The sequence below is a fragment of the Marmota monax genome, unplaced genomic scaffold (assembly GCF_021218885.2).
Source record: "Marmota monax isolate L192 unplaced genomic scaffold, Marmota_monax_Labrador192_F-V1.1 WCK01_AAM20220418_F8-fsc00005, whole genome shotgun sequence".
Classification (NCBI taxonomy): domain Eukaryota; kingdom Metazoa; phylum Chordata; class Mammalia; order Rodentia; family Sciuridae; genus Marmota; species Marmota monax.
In genome coordinates, this window is record NW_026692254.1 from 32,047,092 (window position 1) to 32,064,727 (window position 17,636).

A 17,636-nucleotide genomic window follows, 5' to 3' on the forward strand; every position below is an offset into this window, starting at 1 on the left:
TGAGATAAAAAGCATTCCTAAGTTGTAAGTGAATGGAATCTGCAGCAGGTCCATAAAACGCTCCCAAACCTGGATCCCCAGTGGAAAGTGGAGGAAGAGAGGGCCATCCCTGGCAGTTTTCCTTGGAAGTCTCAGCCCTCTGAACAATTGCAGGAAGCACCTGAGTCTCTAGACAGTGAAGCACAAGACCACTTCAGTGGCTGCTGGCATGTGCTTCTCAGATCCCCCTTAAGGACTGAGCCCCCACCTCTTCTGCCAGACATGCTGCCAATGACCAGCCTCATTGAAAAGAGGCTCAGCTGAAGAAAGCCTCTGTGTCAGAGGCTTCACCCTATTAGGACAGCCCTCATGCAATGACTGTTAGACACAGAGGTGCAGGATAACTCTGAAGGGGCATCCCAGTGTTAGAGGACACTGTAGGGCATACTGGGGTTCCCTGAGGTTGTTTTATGGCTCAATTTCCCCCTTTGCCCATATGCTTCCTTCCTGCCTCCTCTACCAGTACAGATCCCAAGAGTATTCCCCAACAAATCTCCTGCTTACTAGTCTCCAGCTGAGAGACTACACCCAGGAAAATGACATGCAGGAACATCTGAGAGATGAGTGTGTAGGGCAAGATGGAGGAGGAGAGGCTGAAGGTCAGGGGACCAGGCAGCACCAGGTGTTCATAGGGGAACGCAGAAAAATTGGACAGAGTCGTCCGTTGGACTCTCATCCAGCAATTAAATAAATTAGATATAGGTATCCAGAGGGTAAGTCTCAAAAACATGATTTGAGTTTTTTAAAAAAGGAAAATCAAAAAATATATAAAATATGGTAGGATTTCTTTATTTTTAAGAAAAATACAAAATAATATATGTTGTTTTTAGGAATGTAAAATGAAATAAAAGTATAAAAGCAAGAGCCTGAATGGCATCCACAATTTTATCATAGGATTTGTTCTAAGGAGAAAGAGAGAAAAATAGTGCTAAGAAAGAGCATAAAGGGAACTTCAATTATATTTTTTAAATATGACAGGATAATAACATCTATTAAATTTCAGCAGCAGAGACATGGGCAATTGTTCAGTGGGTTCTGCACTTTTCTGTCTTTAAATTTTTTCTAAAATCAGAAAAACAATATTTCAAACATTAAAAAATAAAATCACAAAATAATAAAAATAACTAAATATTTAATAAATCTAAGACAAAGAACTTTCTAAGAATAAGTGTGATGAAAATAAAAACCACCAAAAAAATCACTTTTATCTTAAAACAGTTCTGGTATAAAACCAAAAAAAAAAAAAAATTCTAAATTTAATGATAAAACTACAATAAATGATAGATAATTAATATTCATAATAATAACTATCATAATAAAGATATAAATAAGAAAATCAATAGTCTATTTAGTGAAAATCAATAGGCAAAAATAAAAGACTTATTCACAAAATAATAATAAATATATGCCATGGTTCGGGTGTGGGTTGGGTGTCTCCTAAGGGTCCATTGGGATTTGGTCTGCAAGGTGGCACTGTTGGGAAGAGGTGGAGCCTTTGGGAGGTGAAGCGTAGTGCAGATCCTTATGTCATTAGGAACATGACATATTCTCCTGGGATCCTCCATATTCCCTGTGCATACCCATCCTCTTTCTCTCTGCTCCAGTTCATTCCTACCCTGCTCCCATCACAATGTCTCCCTCACTATAAGCCAACCAACAGGGTCTTCCCTGACCTAATGACATGGCTGCCCCCTGGGCCAGTTGTCCTTGGCAGAGTGATTTTAATTACCCTCCCTTTGCCTGGGACTATAAATTCTCAAGAAGAGCCACACCTAAGCGATTTAGATGTCAACTGCTAAGCATTCTTTCTTTAGACTTATAGAACACAGAACATCTGGTGACCTTCAGATAACAGCAGAATGTGTACCGCCCCTGTTTATTCTTTAGTCCTGTGCATCTACTAACACAAAGCACATAAGTTGCTGTGAAGTTTAACTTGCAGAAAAGTAATACAGTTTTTCTAAAGAATTGTAGAAACTAGCCCCAGGAGGTCAAGGGCAATTGTGACCAGTCCTGGCAGAGAAAAACAGAGGTTCGTGCCCTGCCCAGCATGCAATCTTCCTGCCCATTGGTCACTGCCCCTCTTTTCTCTCACTATAAAAGCCCTTTCACATATTTGAGTTCCCTAAAATGGTCATTTTGGGGGATAGCTTCATCTTCTCCTGGTGCCAACCCCAAATAAACCTGAGTTTCTTCCCACCAACTCTCAACTACAAAGTATTGGTTTCAAGCAGTGAGCAGATGGACTTGGATTCAGTAACATCCCAACCTGGACTTTGAATCTTCAAACTGTTGTAAGGGTAAAAGAAATTGAAGTTAAAGCGTAAAAGTTAAAGGGTAAAAGATCGGGTGTTGTAAAAGTTTCTAAGCTGCAAGGTCTGAGTTAGCTGTTAAGACAATGCTTAGAACCCCCCAGTAAACATTTCCCCTGATTGTCTGGTTGTTTAATAACTGAAGGGGTCTGTGTGGTTGCACGCAGGCATTGCAGGGCCTGGACCAATCAGTTTAAATGTAACCCCCTCCTTAGGAATGACCTATCACTCCAGCCTGACCTGTTCCCGCCAATGAATGAACCAATCATGTTTAGGAGTTGTTGTTCAATTTTCCCGCGCCTAATGATGATTTGTTCTGATGTATACAAAGCCCTCCGCCCTCCCCAAAAAGTGTACTTAAGCAATCCTCAGCCCCTGCTCGGGGCTCTGGGCTGCTTTCCCTTCTTGAGTGGGCAAGGAGCCCCAGCATGCTGGTTCAATAAATCCCCCCTTCTGCCAATTGCATGAGTGGTCACTTGGTGGTCTCTTTCTCTGACGTTTCACGGGACCCTTACATTGTGAGGTGAAGAAACCTTTTCTCCTGATAAGTTATCTGCCTCACGTACCTCATTGTAATAACACCAAAATAATAATAATTAAAAAAAGTTTAAAAAAAATCAACCCACCACTAATCAAAGAAATACACATCAAGATATTTTTTAACCTATCAAATTGGCAAATCTTTTTTCTTAGGATAATATATAATTGGAAAGAATTAGACAGTTGAGTCAAAAAATGATAAAAAGAATTTATCTCTCGTTAAGAGTAAGAGCATAGACTGGAGATATAGCTCAGTAGGTAGAATGCTTGCCTCACATGTACAAGGCCCTGGGTTCAATTCCCAGCAACACACACACACACACACACACACACACACACAAAAGTAAGAGCATAAACTGGTTGAATCTTTCTGGAAAACAATCTGTCAATATATAAAAAGGAGCTGGGTGTGGTGGTACATTCATATAATCCCAGCTACTAGAGAAGTTGAGACAGGAGGACCTCAAGTTCAAGGCCAGCCTGGTGAGACCTTGTCTCAAAAAAAAAAAAAAAAAAAAAAATGAGGTGGTGCTGGGGATATGACTCAGTAGAAGAGCATCCCTGGATTGCTTCCCCAATACAAAAAAAAAAAAAAAACCCTGCCCCCTGGGCCAGTTACATACCACCAATCACAAAGGCTAAAACTAGTCCATTCTTCATTTCTATGAATCATTCACAAGAGAACAAAGGCATCAAACTAGACACAAAAAGATTTTTAAAAAAAAAAAAAAAAAGGATAGGATGACCAACTTGTCCCTGTATGCCTGGGCCTTTTTGTTTAGCACAGAAAGACCCACATCTCTGTAAATCCTCTGTCCCAGGGAAACCAGGGCAGTTTTCTCTGTTTCCTCTAGGGAGGAAAAAAGATCCTCTGGAAATAACATAAAGCACCCTCTCTGATGCTCAGAAGGGCTTGTGCATCAATTAGACAAAGGCCTGGATATTAGGGGAATTTTAAAGAAGTCATTTTATTTAGCAGCTAGATGAAGATTCAATGCAAATATTTAAATACTGTTAAAAGCAAATAAAGCATTTCCATCAAACAGTCATGACTTCACAGTCTTCACGAATCAAAGAACTTTATATGAAATTCATTTTTATTTATTTATTTTATCCTCTAATAATTAAACTGATTATGTATTTTAATATTAAGAATAGCTATATTTCAGTTGTATAGCAGACCTCAGTTTTTATGATGGATACTAAGTTCTACAATTAATACTGTTTTCCTTTTCACATTGGTTACTAAAAGCCAAAGACCAAAATTTCATTCAAATCCTCAAGTAAAACAAATAAGAGAAATGAAATCTATTCTGAGTATTAACTTTGCCCATAGTTTTAATTTATTTTTTTCTTAGTCTTATTTTCCTTTCTTATTTATTTATTTATTTTGGTACTAGGGATGGAACCCAGGGGCACTCAACCACTGACCTTAATCCCAGCCCTTTTTATATTTATTTATTTATTTATTTATTTTATTTGAGACAGGGTCTCACTAAGTTGCCCAGGCTGGCCTTGAACTTGTGATCCTCCTATCTCAGTCTCCTGAGTTGCTGGAATTACAGGCATGCACCACCACACCTGGAGCCTTATTTTCTCTAATTTTTTTGATTTAGGAAAAAAGTTACATGATATTTATTCATGTGTTCTACAAATAATCATTGAACAAGCAGCACTTCAAGTGCTAGGGACAGAACAATGAATAAAACCAATTCCTTGCTCTCATGGAGCTGGCTTTCTAGCAAGGAAAGACAGGCCAAAAAAAAAAAATGAAATGAAACAAAAGTACATTGGAAGGTGTTAGGTGTCGTGAGTTGAGAAAGTGAGGAGATGGAGACTGAGATACCAATAGCACACAGAAAGGCTGCCATTGTGGAAGGACGGCCTCTTAGGTCAGGGGACATTGGACTCAATGAATGAGGTGTGAGGATACCTGGGGGAAGATTGTACCAAGCAGAGGGAATAGCATGTGCAAAGGCCCTGAGGTGGTAGGTTGATGGTGTGTTCAGTGCTAAGAATGCAGTTTGGCTGCAGGGAAAGTAAGAGGGGAAAATGATGGGACCTGAGAGCAGAGAGATAGGGAAGTCAGACCAGGGAGGATATTGCAGATCCTGGAAAGGACTTCAGAGTTTTATTCTGAGGAGATGGGAGCTGTCAGTTTTGGAGATCATGATCTAACATATAAGAGACATCTGACAGCTATTTCAATAATGGACTGAGAGTGAGGGGAGAAGCAGGAAGACCAGAAAGGAGGCAACTTGTGGTGAGCCGCTTCTGCCGTTTCTGCAGACTATGGTCGCCATTACAAGATGACGCTGGCTTCACTGTGGTCTGTGACAAACAACTTCTTATCTGGGAAAGTTGGCACATGATTTTTCACCACCCTGTGAGAAAGCTCCACGCGGCAGCTTTGCATTGGGGCTTGGGATGCTTTATTAAGGCTGGGAGGGGCATCCGAGAGAGAGAAGAAGAAATATCCAGGGCCTGAATAAACTGTTGAAAGAAGATTCCCGAGTTGCGTCTTCCTTGCGGGCAAGGGGTCGCGACAGCAACTGAATAGTCTTCCAGAACATGCAAACAGGATGGTAACAGTGGAAGCTGTCAACAGTGGTATTTTTGGCACATTTTGAAGGTAAGACCAGCAGGATGTGCTAAGGATTCAACAGCAGGTATAAACAACTCTGAAAAGCTGAAAATGACATTGATGGGGAGTAGCATGGCCTACTGCAATGGTCCTTGCAGCCATCTGGGGAATGGAGAAGACTGTCAGTGCTTGGCCTACCTCCTGGGAAGTCTGGCTTTATTCTGTGGTAGAACCCTACATTGTATTGTTTGAAAGCTTCTCCAGGAGACAGAACCACTGGGAGAGTACAAAAAGCACCGGTTACGAATCAGACCACCTGAGTGTGAATCTCTCCTCTGCCATTTCCTAGAATGTGACTTCAGGTAAGTTATTTAGGTTTTGTTGCTGTTGTGATTGATTGATTGGTACTGGGGATTGAACTCAGGGGCACTCCACCACTGAGCCACATCCCCAGTCCTATTTTGTATTTTATTTAGAGACAGAGTCTCACTGAGCTGCTAAGGCTGGCTTTGAACTCGTGATCCTCCTGCCTCAGCCTCCCAAGCTACTGGGATTACAGGCGTGTGCCGCCGTTCCTGGCTGTTATTTAGGTCTTTAAGCCTAAGAGAAATATAAAAGCAACATAACTACTGTTAATAATAAATATTTTTTTTAAATGAGATAAGGTAGGAATCCATATAAACAATAAAGTGCGGCATGACACTTCACCTTCCTCAAATTGGACTCTCCTACTTTTAGAACTACTTTTAGTTCTCCTAGAATAACCTGAAACAATTCGCTTAGATTGAAATTCAGACCTCTAGATAGAATACTTCACTAAAAAAAGATTCAATTGTGTAAACGTACGCCTACTTGAGAAAGGACCCATGAGTCAGTCAGGGTGAAACAGATGAGGCCATTTTGAATGATTTTGTGGCCACTGTGGCCAGAAAGTTCACAAGAAACATGACTGTTTCCCTTTCAGTAGCCGTAGGTCCTTATGCCAGGAAGCCGCAGTTGGAAAGGACAGGCTATGGGAGAAACCTTTTGCCACTAACTGAAGGATATTTGTCAGGAACAGATGCCGCATCCCCACGTCCCACCCCAGTCACAGGCTTCTTGGTGGTGCTGGTGATCATATCAACAAATGGGCTGTTTCTGTCCTCAGGGCTTCAGATCTCGGGAAATATGGACTAAAAACACACAAAGCCAAGAAGGGCAGGCAGGGCAATCAAGGATGAGTGAACTTGAAGGCCCACTGGTCAATGATGAGGACCAGGAATGACCCCTGTGGGTGTTCATGATGGATTCGAGAAGCAGGTGAGTTCCTTTATGGCTCTTTCTACTTCCAGCACCCTGGCGCTACAGTCACATGGCACACTTTGAGGACCAGCCTCCTCTTTGAGGGGAGAGTTGAATGAATCATTTCTTCTCTCAAGCATCTATTTTAATAGCTGTATTTGTAAAAAAAAAATAAAAATAAAAATGAAATCCAAGCTCACCTAAAGCAAGAGGAGTCACACTGACTTTCTAATTTAGAGAATCTTTTCTAAAATCTTCCATGACAAAAAGCAATGTCCTTAGGTGTGGGACCAAGGTAATTATGTTAGCTTTGTGTCACTGTGACCAAAATACCTGAGCAGAACAACTTAGACGGGGGAAAGTTTATTTGGTTCATGGTTTCAGAAGTCTCCGTCCATAGATAACTGAGTCCGTCGCTCTGGTCAAGGTGAGGCAGCGCATGGACAAAGAGCATAGCAGAGAAAAGCAGCTCACCTCACAGTGACAAAGAAGCCAAGGCCCGGGGAGTTTGCCCACAGGGAAAATGCACCCTTCCAGGGCAGCCCCCAGACACCCACCTCAGTTACCACCCAGCCACACCCACCCACCTACAGTTCCCACCCAGTCAGTCTGTTCAAGCTATGATGGACTGACGAGGTTACAGCTCTCCTCATTCACTCATTTCACCTCCAAACACCCCTGCAACAACAAAGAAGCTTTTGGGGGACACCTTAGATCCCAACTATAACAGTAAAAGATGTGCCCCCTGAGGATATCTTCATATCTTCAACAGTCAAGAGGGCCAAAGATGCCCCTAACCCGATGTAAATAAGCTTAGTAAAGAGCAGAATTCATCCACTCAATGGCCAAGTGATTGAGAAAGGCAGGAATAGAACCAACTTCAGAAATCACTGGAATCCTCAGCCGTCTCTTTCTCTCATGGCGCCTCACGTTGGTTTAATTTCCTTCAGCTTTACTTTCACTACGTCCCACCGCCAGCACTCTGACGATGAGAAAAGCAGGCTTCTCTCCCTGGGTTCCCATTCGAAAACATCCCAGAGGAGGGCTGCAATTTCCCTGGCTTGGCACATGTGCTCATCCTTTCGGCCAGACGGTCAAGTTCTGTTACCATGAGACAAGGAAAGGCACTGAGCAGACAAAAGCAATAGACATCGACCACGGTTCACCCCATTGCAGCTCCTGCTTTGTACTGCTTCCTGAAAAGGTGCTTCCCGAAGTGTACTTTCTAGCCACAGTGGCCACAAAATCACCCGAAATGGCCTCATCTGTTTCACCCTGACCGACTCATGGGTCTTTCTCAAGTAGGCGTACGTTTATACAATTGAATCTTTTTTTAGTGAAGTATTCTATCTAGAGATCTGAATTTTAATCTAAGTGAATTGTTTCAGGTTATTCTAGGAGAGCTAAAAGTCATTGCTGTCAATCACCACACTAGTCAATGTACTTTCTCTGGTTCTTAGATATACCCGGGGAGAATCCTTACCATAAAAGTCATTTGTGATAATGTGCTGCCCACACTGACTTCCACAAACTTAGACTTCCTCAACCTCAGAAACCACTAACTTCCAAAAATGGTGACATGCTGGAACCATGAGCCATAACCCCCATACTCCCGCCCTGCTCCTCTGACTTCCAAGCTAGATGAATAGGAGGGAGAAGAAATCGGTAGATGGGGAAAAACTTGGGAATTCTCACTAATATTCTCCAATTTGGAGTGAAGTTGATGCAAGCAGTGATTGTGTAGCCCGGGGAAAATGTGCAAAAAACAAAAACAAAAACCCTTGCCAACTCCAACTGACCACCCCAGGGACTGGGCAGTCACTGGAATGGGGAAAGAGGTCTCAGAGCTGTAACAACAGCCTCTAGGACTCAGAGCTGTGCTAGAGGAAGGTCAAAGAAGGGTCTCCCACACTCCCAGGAAAAAGATACACACCCTCCTACTTGTGGAGGAAGCCTGAAATGATCCAACAAACAACATTGCAGATTAGCGTTAGACCCAGACCTCAGGCAAGGCTGCCCTCAAACTCACTTTCCCCTCCCCACACTGCAGCGCTAGGTCACGGGAGGGCAAAGACCTGGGAAGCTGTTCTAAGAACACAGCTATTCAGGGAAGGCCACAGGCCCAGACAAGTTCAGAAAGGAAACAAATTCTGAAAACAGAAAAAGAGGGGCTTCTCATGAACACCAAGACCCAGTGTTTCCACAGGTGCATCTTCCAACCTTTCAAAAACATGTCCATTTGATGCCACTTAAACTATTTCAGTAATGAATATCTGAAAAGACCAGAATTGGAAAAGGACACTTAGAACAATTACAAGTTCAGAGGGTATCACAGACCAGTGACTAAAACATATGACACTGGTCAATTAAAAGTACATGAGTGTCAGTGTGCTGGTACATGCCTGTAATCCCAGCGGCTCAGGAGGCTGAGGCAGGAGGATCACAAGTTCAAAGCCAGCCTCAGCAACTTATCAAGACCCTAAGTAACTCAGTGAGACCCTGTCTGGGGATGTGGTTCAGTGGTTAAATGACCCTGGGTTCAAACCCCAACACCAAAACAACAACAAAAAAAGTACATGAGTGTACATTTGTGAGTGGCAAGTGCTAGTGGCAATACAAACCAGAGATAGTTCCAGAGAAATCACTACTTCTCCACTTGGATAGTTAGGTTCACTGAAACTAAATTTTTCAAAAAAAGTTGCAAACCTGGAAGTTTATATTTAATACTCCAACTGTAAAATGTCAATAAGACCCTCAAAATACAACTGAATGTGGCCCCCAATCCAATTGTTTCTGACCCTCTCCACTGAGGAATTATACCTTCAATATTGACCCAAAATCTTTTTTTAAGCCTGACATGATGGTACACACCTGTAATCCCAGTGACTCGGAAGACTGAGGCAGGAGGATCTCAAGTTCAAAGCCAATCTCCGCAATGTAGTGAAACTCTTGTCTCAAAATAAAAAATAAAAAGGCTAAAAATGTAGATCAGTGGTATAACACTTCCAGGTTAAATCCTCAGTACTCACTTCCATCCCTACCCTGCCAAAAAAAAACCCTCTTTTTCTAAAAACCAGCATATGAATTTTAGTAGTACATTTTAAAAAATAAAAATAACTAAGTGGGATTCTTCCTAGAATAAAAATTAATTCAATATTAAGAAATCTATTAATATGACATATTAGCAAATCAAAGGAAAGAATGCATAAGAATATCCCAATAGGTACTTTACAAATTCCAATATACATACTTAATTTTTAAAACAAACAAAATTAGCCCTTAACTGAGCAGAAAGTAGTAGATTTCCTAGACTGCTCAGAACTTTTGATTTCAAGAAATATAACTCAACCATCTTAAAGGGAAAAAAAAAAGAATTTATTGGCTCACATATCTGAAAAATCCAAGTGTATCTTTGCTTTAGACCTGGCTGGAAATCAAAATTTAAACAGGTCAGTACCGACGGGCTTGCCAAGATTTATCTCTGCTTCTCTTTCCTGTTGGCCTCATTCTTCCTGACTGCAGATGGCCCTTCTCCTTATAGCTAAGAAAGATGACTGAGAGATGTTTGATTCATGCTTAAAACCTAAAAGTACTAAAGAAGAATAAAGATAACCTCTGCTTTCAGTCTTAGTGGTAATTTCAAGGTGGATTCTAATTGGTGCACACACACATTCTCTCTCCTGAGTAGAGAGAATTAAGTACCACTAGCTAGGTGTCATTAACTACTCTAGGAGTTCAAGGACTATTAGCATACAAACCACCTGAAATGAGTAGTGGGTGGTTTCTTAAAGAAATAGATGCCAAATAAGAGCAACAGTATGTCCTCTTTATTTATTCATTCATTGTTTATTTATTTTTGTCGTGCTGGGCGCCCAGGGCCTTGTGCTTGTGAAGGCAGGCACTCTACCAACTGAGCTATATCCCCAGCCCTCCTTTAATTTACATAGTAGGAGAAAATGTGTGTGTGTTTGTCAAAAAGAGTAATGACACAATATATGTAAGCAATGTTCCTTTAACATTATTCTGGAAAAACTTCCTAATATGCTAGACCAGAGAAAGAAGAATTATAAATGCTGGACAGATTTTTTTATATGCTGATGACATGAATATATAACTTGAAAGCATAAAATTTCAACTGAAAAAAAAAGTAGTCGAAACAATAAGAGAAATAAGACACTTAGAAGTATACTCAAACAAAGAAGTGTGACATTTGTACTGAAAACTACAAAACATCATTGGAAAAAAATTTAAAAGACCCAAATAAATGAAGACATCTCATATTCATGGATTGATGACAACATTGTTAAGATGGCAGGCAGTAAGTACTTCCCAGATTGATCTACAGATTCAATGAACTATCAAAATCTTGATTGGTTTTGTTTTTTTGGGTTTTGTTTGTTTGTTGTAGAAACTAATAAGCAGATCCTAAAATTCATAAGAAAATGCAAGGAACTTGAAATAGAACAACTTTTAAAAAGAAAAACAAAATCAGAGGATTCATATGCCCTGATTTCAAGACTTACTACAAAACAATAGTATGATACTGGTGTAAAGAGACACATAGAGATCAATGGATAAAATCAAAAGTCCATAAAAAAACTCTCACATTTTGATATCAATTGATTTTCACCAAGGGTATCAAGATAATTTAATAGGGAAAGAACAGTCTTTTTTTAAAAAAAATGTTTCTGAAACAATTGATTATCTACATGCAAAAAAATCAAGTTGTATCTTACCTTACAATGTAATCAAGAATTAACTCATCCTGGATCAAAGACTCAAATTTAAGAACTGAAACTATAAAATTCATAGAAGAAAACATAGACATAAATCTTCATGACCTTTGATTGGATAATGGCTTCTTAAACATGATACCCAAAGCACACGCAATAAAAGAAAAAAAAGGTAAATTTAACTTTATCAAAACTTATAAATTTTGTGCTACAAGGGACATTACCAAAAAAGTGAAAAGTCAGTCTACAGAGTGGGAGAGAATATTTTTAAATCATATATCTGACAAAGGACTTTTATATAGAGTACATAAAAATCTCAAGTTCAATAATAAATTGACAACTCAGTTAAAAACTTGACAGCTGGGAGCAGGGGTGCACACATGTCATCCTAGAGACTACAGAGCCTGAAGTAGGAGGATCACAAGTTCAAGGCCAACCTAAGACAATCCCCTGCCTCAAAATGAAAAAGGCTGGAGGTGTAGCTCTGTGATAGAGCATGCTCAGGTTCAATCCCCAGTACCAAATTTAATTAATTAACTGATTAATTAAGAATAAATAAATCAAATAAGGTACACTGAATTTTATACTTTTAAAGGGTAAATTTTGTGGTGAGCTCTAACTAGAAAAATTAATTTATTTTTAAATAAGACAATTCTATAAGGTGTTACACAACTGATATGTAAAAAAAAAAAGTTTTTCTACTGAAATGGTAACTCAAAGCAAGGTCCATTTTTTATCCTTCAGATTGGCAGAGTGGCTAGCAAGGGTGACAGAACTTGGTACTCTCCTCAAGACGAAGCAACGTCGATTCAACATTTTGGAGTGGTGTTTGGGCAATAGCTACCAACATTTCTTGAATTTGTGGAGCACTCAGGTGTTACAAAGCCAGAAACTTAGCCTACAGTTACTCTGACTGAAGAGCATCAAGATACATGCCCAAGAATGCTCACTGCAGTCTGCTGGTCATAGCAGAAAATAAGGGAGGAGTGAGACAAAACAAATAGAAACAAAGTATCTAGCAGCAAGAAACAGATTAAATAACTTACACTAAGAAATACTGGGGCGTGACACTGGCCAAATCGTATGGATATATTGTGTGCATGTACGAATACATAACAACAAATTCCACCACTGTGAACATAATGCACCAATAAAATATATGGAAAATAAATAAATAAACAAATAACTTAACACTACATCCTCTTCCTCCCTGATCCTGATGCCTCCAGCATCATCTCTGGCTGGAATTTTCCAGTAGCCTCTAAATGGTGTTCATGTGTCCTCTCTCATCTTCCCCACCTTGGCCAAGTTATTCCTCATTCTGAAGCCAGAGACATCTTTCCAACAGATTGTTTTAGATACACACACACACAAACACACACAAATACTGCTTAATATGCCTTCAAAGTCTTTCCAGTGCTCCAAGAAAAAAACAAAACAAAACTTCTTATAATTGCCTATGAGGTACTGCCAGCTGCCACGGTTTGGCCTACCTGTCTCTCTTTTCTCGGGTCCAGATTCCAGTCTCAATTTTGCTTCTTCATACAATGTTACCTTACCTCAGGACCTTTGCACATGCTATATTAAATGTTTGTTTCTTATTCTTCTGTATGTGCTTTTTGTATGTGAGAGAACATATAAAGTCCTTTCTTTCTTTCTTTGTTTCTTTTTTTTACTTTTTACTTTACTATAATTAAAAATATACAGGATGCCATAAGCTACCTAAAAGCAACAACAATCCCATTATTCCTATTGCTTGCTTGCTTGGCCTTTCCCCAATGCAGTTACATTCTGACATGATCTTAAATTGTTTATTGTCCAGACAGCTAACCCTACTGCCCTTATTTACTGACATTCAATACTTAGGGCTCCAGCCTAACAAGGGCTTTTCTTCTTTTCATTTTCAAAAGAAAAGAAACCCAGCTAGCAGATGCCTCTTTTGCAGGCCTTCTGGCCACCCCCACATATGTTATCAGCTGGAGGGAAAGACAAACTCAGCATTGTAGTCCAAGTCTCTCCATTTGAGCAATGCAGAGAATCTGCAGTCAGACTCCAAAACATGCAGCTTATCAGCTTATTGGTCTACAAAGCAAATTTTTTTTTGTAAATTATATTATGGTTTATTCTTAATAGTCTACCACCAAAAAAGGCATGAAGTAGGTACCAAATGTAGCCTAAATCCTGTGTATTGCTTATTTCTCTGAAGGATTGTCCTTGAATGGCAATAATTTGGACAGCCTTTTCAATATTATATATTAAAAAAAATTAACTGGTCACCAAATTCTAGCACCATGTTGAAATGGAAAAATAGTGACCTAGAACGCCATTCTCTAGGGAATGTATACACAGAGAAAGATATTGGGGTGGGTTTTTTAAAACCATGCCTTCCCCCAAAGTCAGTAACTTTTATTTTAAAGTTGTCTTAGTCCATTCATGCTGCTGTAATAAAATGCCGTAAACTAGTGACTTATCAACATAAATTTCTTCCTCACAGTTCTGAAGGCTGGAAAATTCAAGATCAAGGTGCCAGAAAATTCAGTGGAGGGGTGTTTGTAGGACTTGGGTTATTTGCAGGTTTTTTGTGAACCCTGGGCTATGAGTTCAAAACCTCACTTGCACAGTGTGTTGCTTATTGCTCTGAAGGATTGTCCTTGAATGGCTCATTTAGGAAATGCTGGATTTAAGAGTTCACCAGGGCAGATATCTGGCAAGGTGCAACTTGAGAGACACATTCTGGAAGGTTTTTGCAACATATACTTGATTTGGAAAAATAAATAAAGAACCCTGCCAAACAGTTCTCCAAGTGACCTTGCACCAACCCAGGTCTCTCCCCTTTCTCACTGACAGTTGTCAAGAGTAATTTTGAGGATGTGCTGAGAAGGCAACACCAGGAGATACAGAATTGCCATCCAGAGCAGCCTGAGCTCGGCTCCAATCTCCCTCCAGAAACAGGATGCCCTCTCTTACTTCAGCCCAGCAACTCACATCGACCCAGTGTATGAAACCCAGGATGGGTTCCTTCCTCAAGTCCCACAGCTGTGGTGCAAGTGGAGCAGGTAGGGGCAGGCTGCAACAAATCCTAGGTTTCTATGTCCCTTTTACGTATCTCTAACGAATAAACCCATTTTACACAGCCTGTTGTCTACAGGTGTGTTCTGCCTCTCTGCATTAGGGAGCCAGTGCACCATGAACTTGCTTCACGCACCCTAGTTGCAACAGCATCATGGAAGCCAAGCATGGAAAGTTCTGGAAAGGCTAGGATGAGCCTCAGGCCCCAGTGATCCGGAGAGGCTTCCTGGTAAACAACACGTGATCTGCAAAAGAAGCCTCTCTCAGGAGAAGGAAGGGATGACTCCAGACTGCAGGAGAGGGGGAGAAGATAAGCAAAAGAATCAGGAAGTCAGTTTCTGCTGCTTCCCAGAAACTTGGCAATGAGGAGGAGGACTGTGACTTTACCCTAGAAGTGCAGCAAGGTGCCCAAAGCTTCAAGAGAAGGCAGGCCCATGCACATGGGGAAGCATGAGGGGAAGAGGGAGAAGGAAGGCAGAGGACAGGGGATCACAGGCCCAGGACAAATACTGGATCTGAGCCAGGGAAGGGGCTTCAAAGACAGAAGAACACATTTTCCTCTGCAAAGGTAAAAACTGAGGACTTGGAAACTGAGGTAGATGAGGCCTAGAAAGGATCAGACTGGAGGTCAAACACAAGTGGGCTTGCGCTCTGACTTGTCTGTTTCCAGGATGTGTGGATCTGGATAGATCATGGCAGACTGCAGTCATCTTCTTCACGTACACACAGCTTTCCTTTTCTTTATGGACCTTCCCCACCCCACGCCCTGCCCCTGACAGGCTCTCTCTAAGTTGCCCAGGCTGGCCTGGAATTTGTCATCTTCCTGTCTCAGCTTCCCAAGTAGCTGGGATTATATGCATGCACCACCACATCCAGCTTCATATATAGGGTTGTTTTTCTGTTGAGGGCCACAGCCGAGTCGGGATGACGCATGGCATTTTTGCCAGAACGGAGTGGTTGAGAGGTGATGCCAACAAGCCACTGAGATGATAATGGTTATGTTAAGCTGTGTATATTAGACCCCTGCTGTCCGCCTCGGCCTGCTACTTTGGAGTTCTCACGGGGATTCCCGGAGAGTTCCCATTGGTTGGGGAAGTGCCGGAGGAGGGATTTCCGGGTTGGTGGTTCCGAGAGGAGCCGCATGGCGTTCGGGAGAGTTCCCGGGAAGTGTGTGTAGAGTGCCGGTGAGAGTTTGGGAATAAAGAGTTGCTGTTTGAAACTACAAGGCTTTGTGGCGCCTCGGTTATTTTGTGCCCAGCCAGACTGCGATATTTTTCCATATTTTTATTGGATATTATAATTGTACAAAATGGTGGAATTTGTTGTTACGCATTCATACACACACAATATTAACAATATAATTTGGCCAATATCATTCCCCAGTATTTCTCCTTTCCCTCCCTTCAGCCACCCCCCACCCTTGGTCCCTTTCCTTCACTCCACAGATCTCCATTCAATTTTCCTGAGATTCCCCACCATCACCATACCACCTTTCTTCTTTTTCCTCTCTAGCTTTCACATATGAAAGAAATCAGAACACTTGACCTTCTGAGTTTGACTTATTTTGCTTAACATAATATTCTCAAATTCCATCCATTTTCCTGCAAATGACATAATTTTGTTATTTTTATGGCTGGATAAAATGCCATTGTGTATATATACCACATTTTCGTTGTCCATTCATCCATTGAGAGACACCTAGCCTGGTTCCATTGTTTGGCCATTGGCTTCACATATAGTTCTAAATGGTATACGGTAAGTATATGAACTTCAGTTCCCAGCTGCACATGAAATAAGAGGTACAACCATCAGGTGATAGGCAGCATGCTGATTTGAGGACATAAAAAGGGAAGAGGTCAGAAGTAGTCATCCTGAGGCCCATGTGTGGAATAGCAAGAGCACCACAGCAACTTTCGCGAATCACACCGCTGCCCTGCACTCTGCTTTGGCTGTGTATCATCTGTCCCAAATTCACAATGATGCTTTTTGGTAATGGCTGCTATGCCCAACTAAAAGCTAAGAAGTCCAGGTGTACAGGCACACACCTATAATCCCAGCAATTTGGGGGAGTGAGGCAGGAGGATTGCAAATTCAAGGCCAACCTGGGCAACTTAGTGAGGCGTTGTCTCAAAATAAACATTTGAAAGGGGATTGGGGATAGAGCTCAGTGGCAAACCTCTGGGTTCAATTCCAGTACTACAAATAATTTAAAATTTAAAAATAAGGAAGTAGAGAAATCAACTCACTTGCTTAAGGTAACAATGACTATTGAGGATTGAGGTTTGGCATGGAAGACACATCTTCTGATCCAAACCCAATGCTGCCTCATGGAAGACACATCTTCTGATCCAAACCCAATGTTAGCAGAGAAGGACTGTTGCTAACCTTTGAACTTACAGGTGACCCACTCAAGAGTACTAGCTGAACTGACAGGTAATAGTGTCAGAATAGGCGTGGCATGGTAGGAGGCAGGCCCAGACCAATGTGAGGAGAGGCAGAAAAAGTGAACTTTTGCATACAATTTCAAATACAAGACAAGAGATCTGACCTTGCATCTCATACAATTCTGACTTTCTAGCACTAACACAGTACCTTGTAGGTGCACTGAAGACATGGCCTGTGGCTTCTAGATATGATGACAGGAACTTGAGACTGCAGTAAACGAGGCCCCAGGTCAGGGGTCTCAGGCCAAGCAGTGAGGTGTGCCTGACATCAAGATGAATCTCCTAACCAGGCACAGTAGCCCTCAATGTTCACTGTAGTCTGGCCACTGCCCACTTCTCTAATTCATCCTCAATGTTTCTTATCTCCCAAGAAGCCCATCTGTGATTAAACAATTGTTTAACCATGCCAGACACAGAACACCTGTAATCTAAGCAACTCAGGAGGCTGAGACAGGAGGATCACAAGTTCAAGGCCCCCGAGCAACTTAGTGAGACCTGATCTCAAAAAAATAAATAAATAAGTAAAAAGAGACGGGGATCTGGCTCAGTGTTAGAGTGCCCCTGCCAATATATATATTTGTTGTTGTTGTTGTTGTTGTTGTTGTTTAACTGCATATAAAATTATAGAAGAACA

At 41.2% G+C, this 17,636-nt stretch overlaps 1 long non-coding RNA gene across 2 annotated transcripts; it reads left to right on the plus strand.

The window, feature by feature from the left end:
* The first annotated feature begins 3,397 nt into the window (after nucleotides 1-3,397).
* Nucleotides 3,398-15,756, plus strand: LOC124089053 (uncharacterized). Of its 2 annotated transcripts, none has more exons than XR_006850585.2 (3): nucleotides 3,398-5,837; nucleotides 6,623-6,774; nucleotides 14,337-15,756. It is a non-coding gene; the product is annotated as an uncharacterized LOC124089053 (long non-coding RNA). The 2 variants fall into 2 exon arrangements; XR_009226339.1 differs by lacking the exon at nucleotides 14,337-15,756 and adding an exon at nucleotides 12,234-13,034.
* Nucleotides 15,757-17,636: the final 1,880 nt, after the last annotated feature.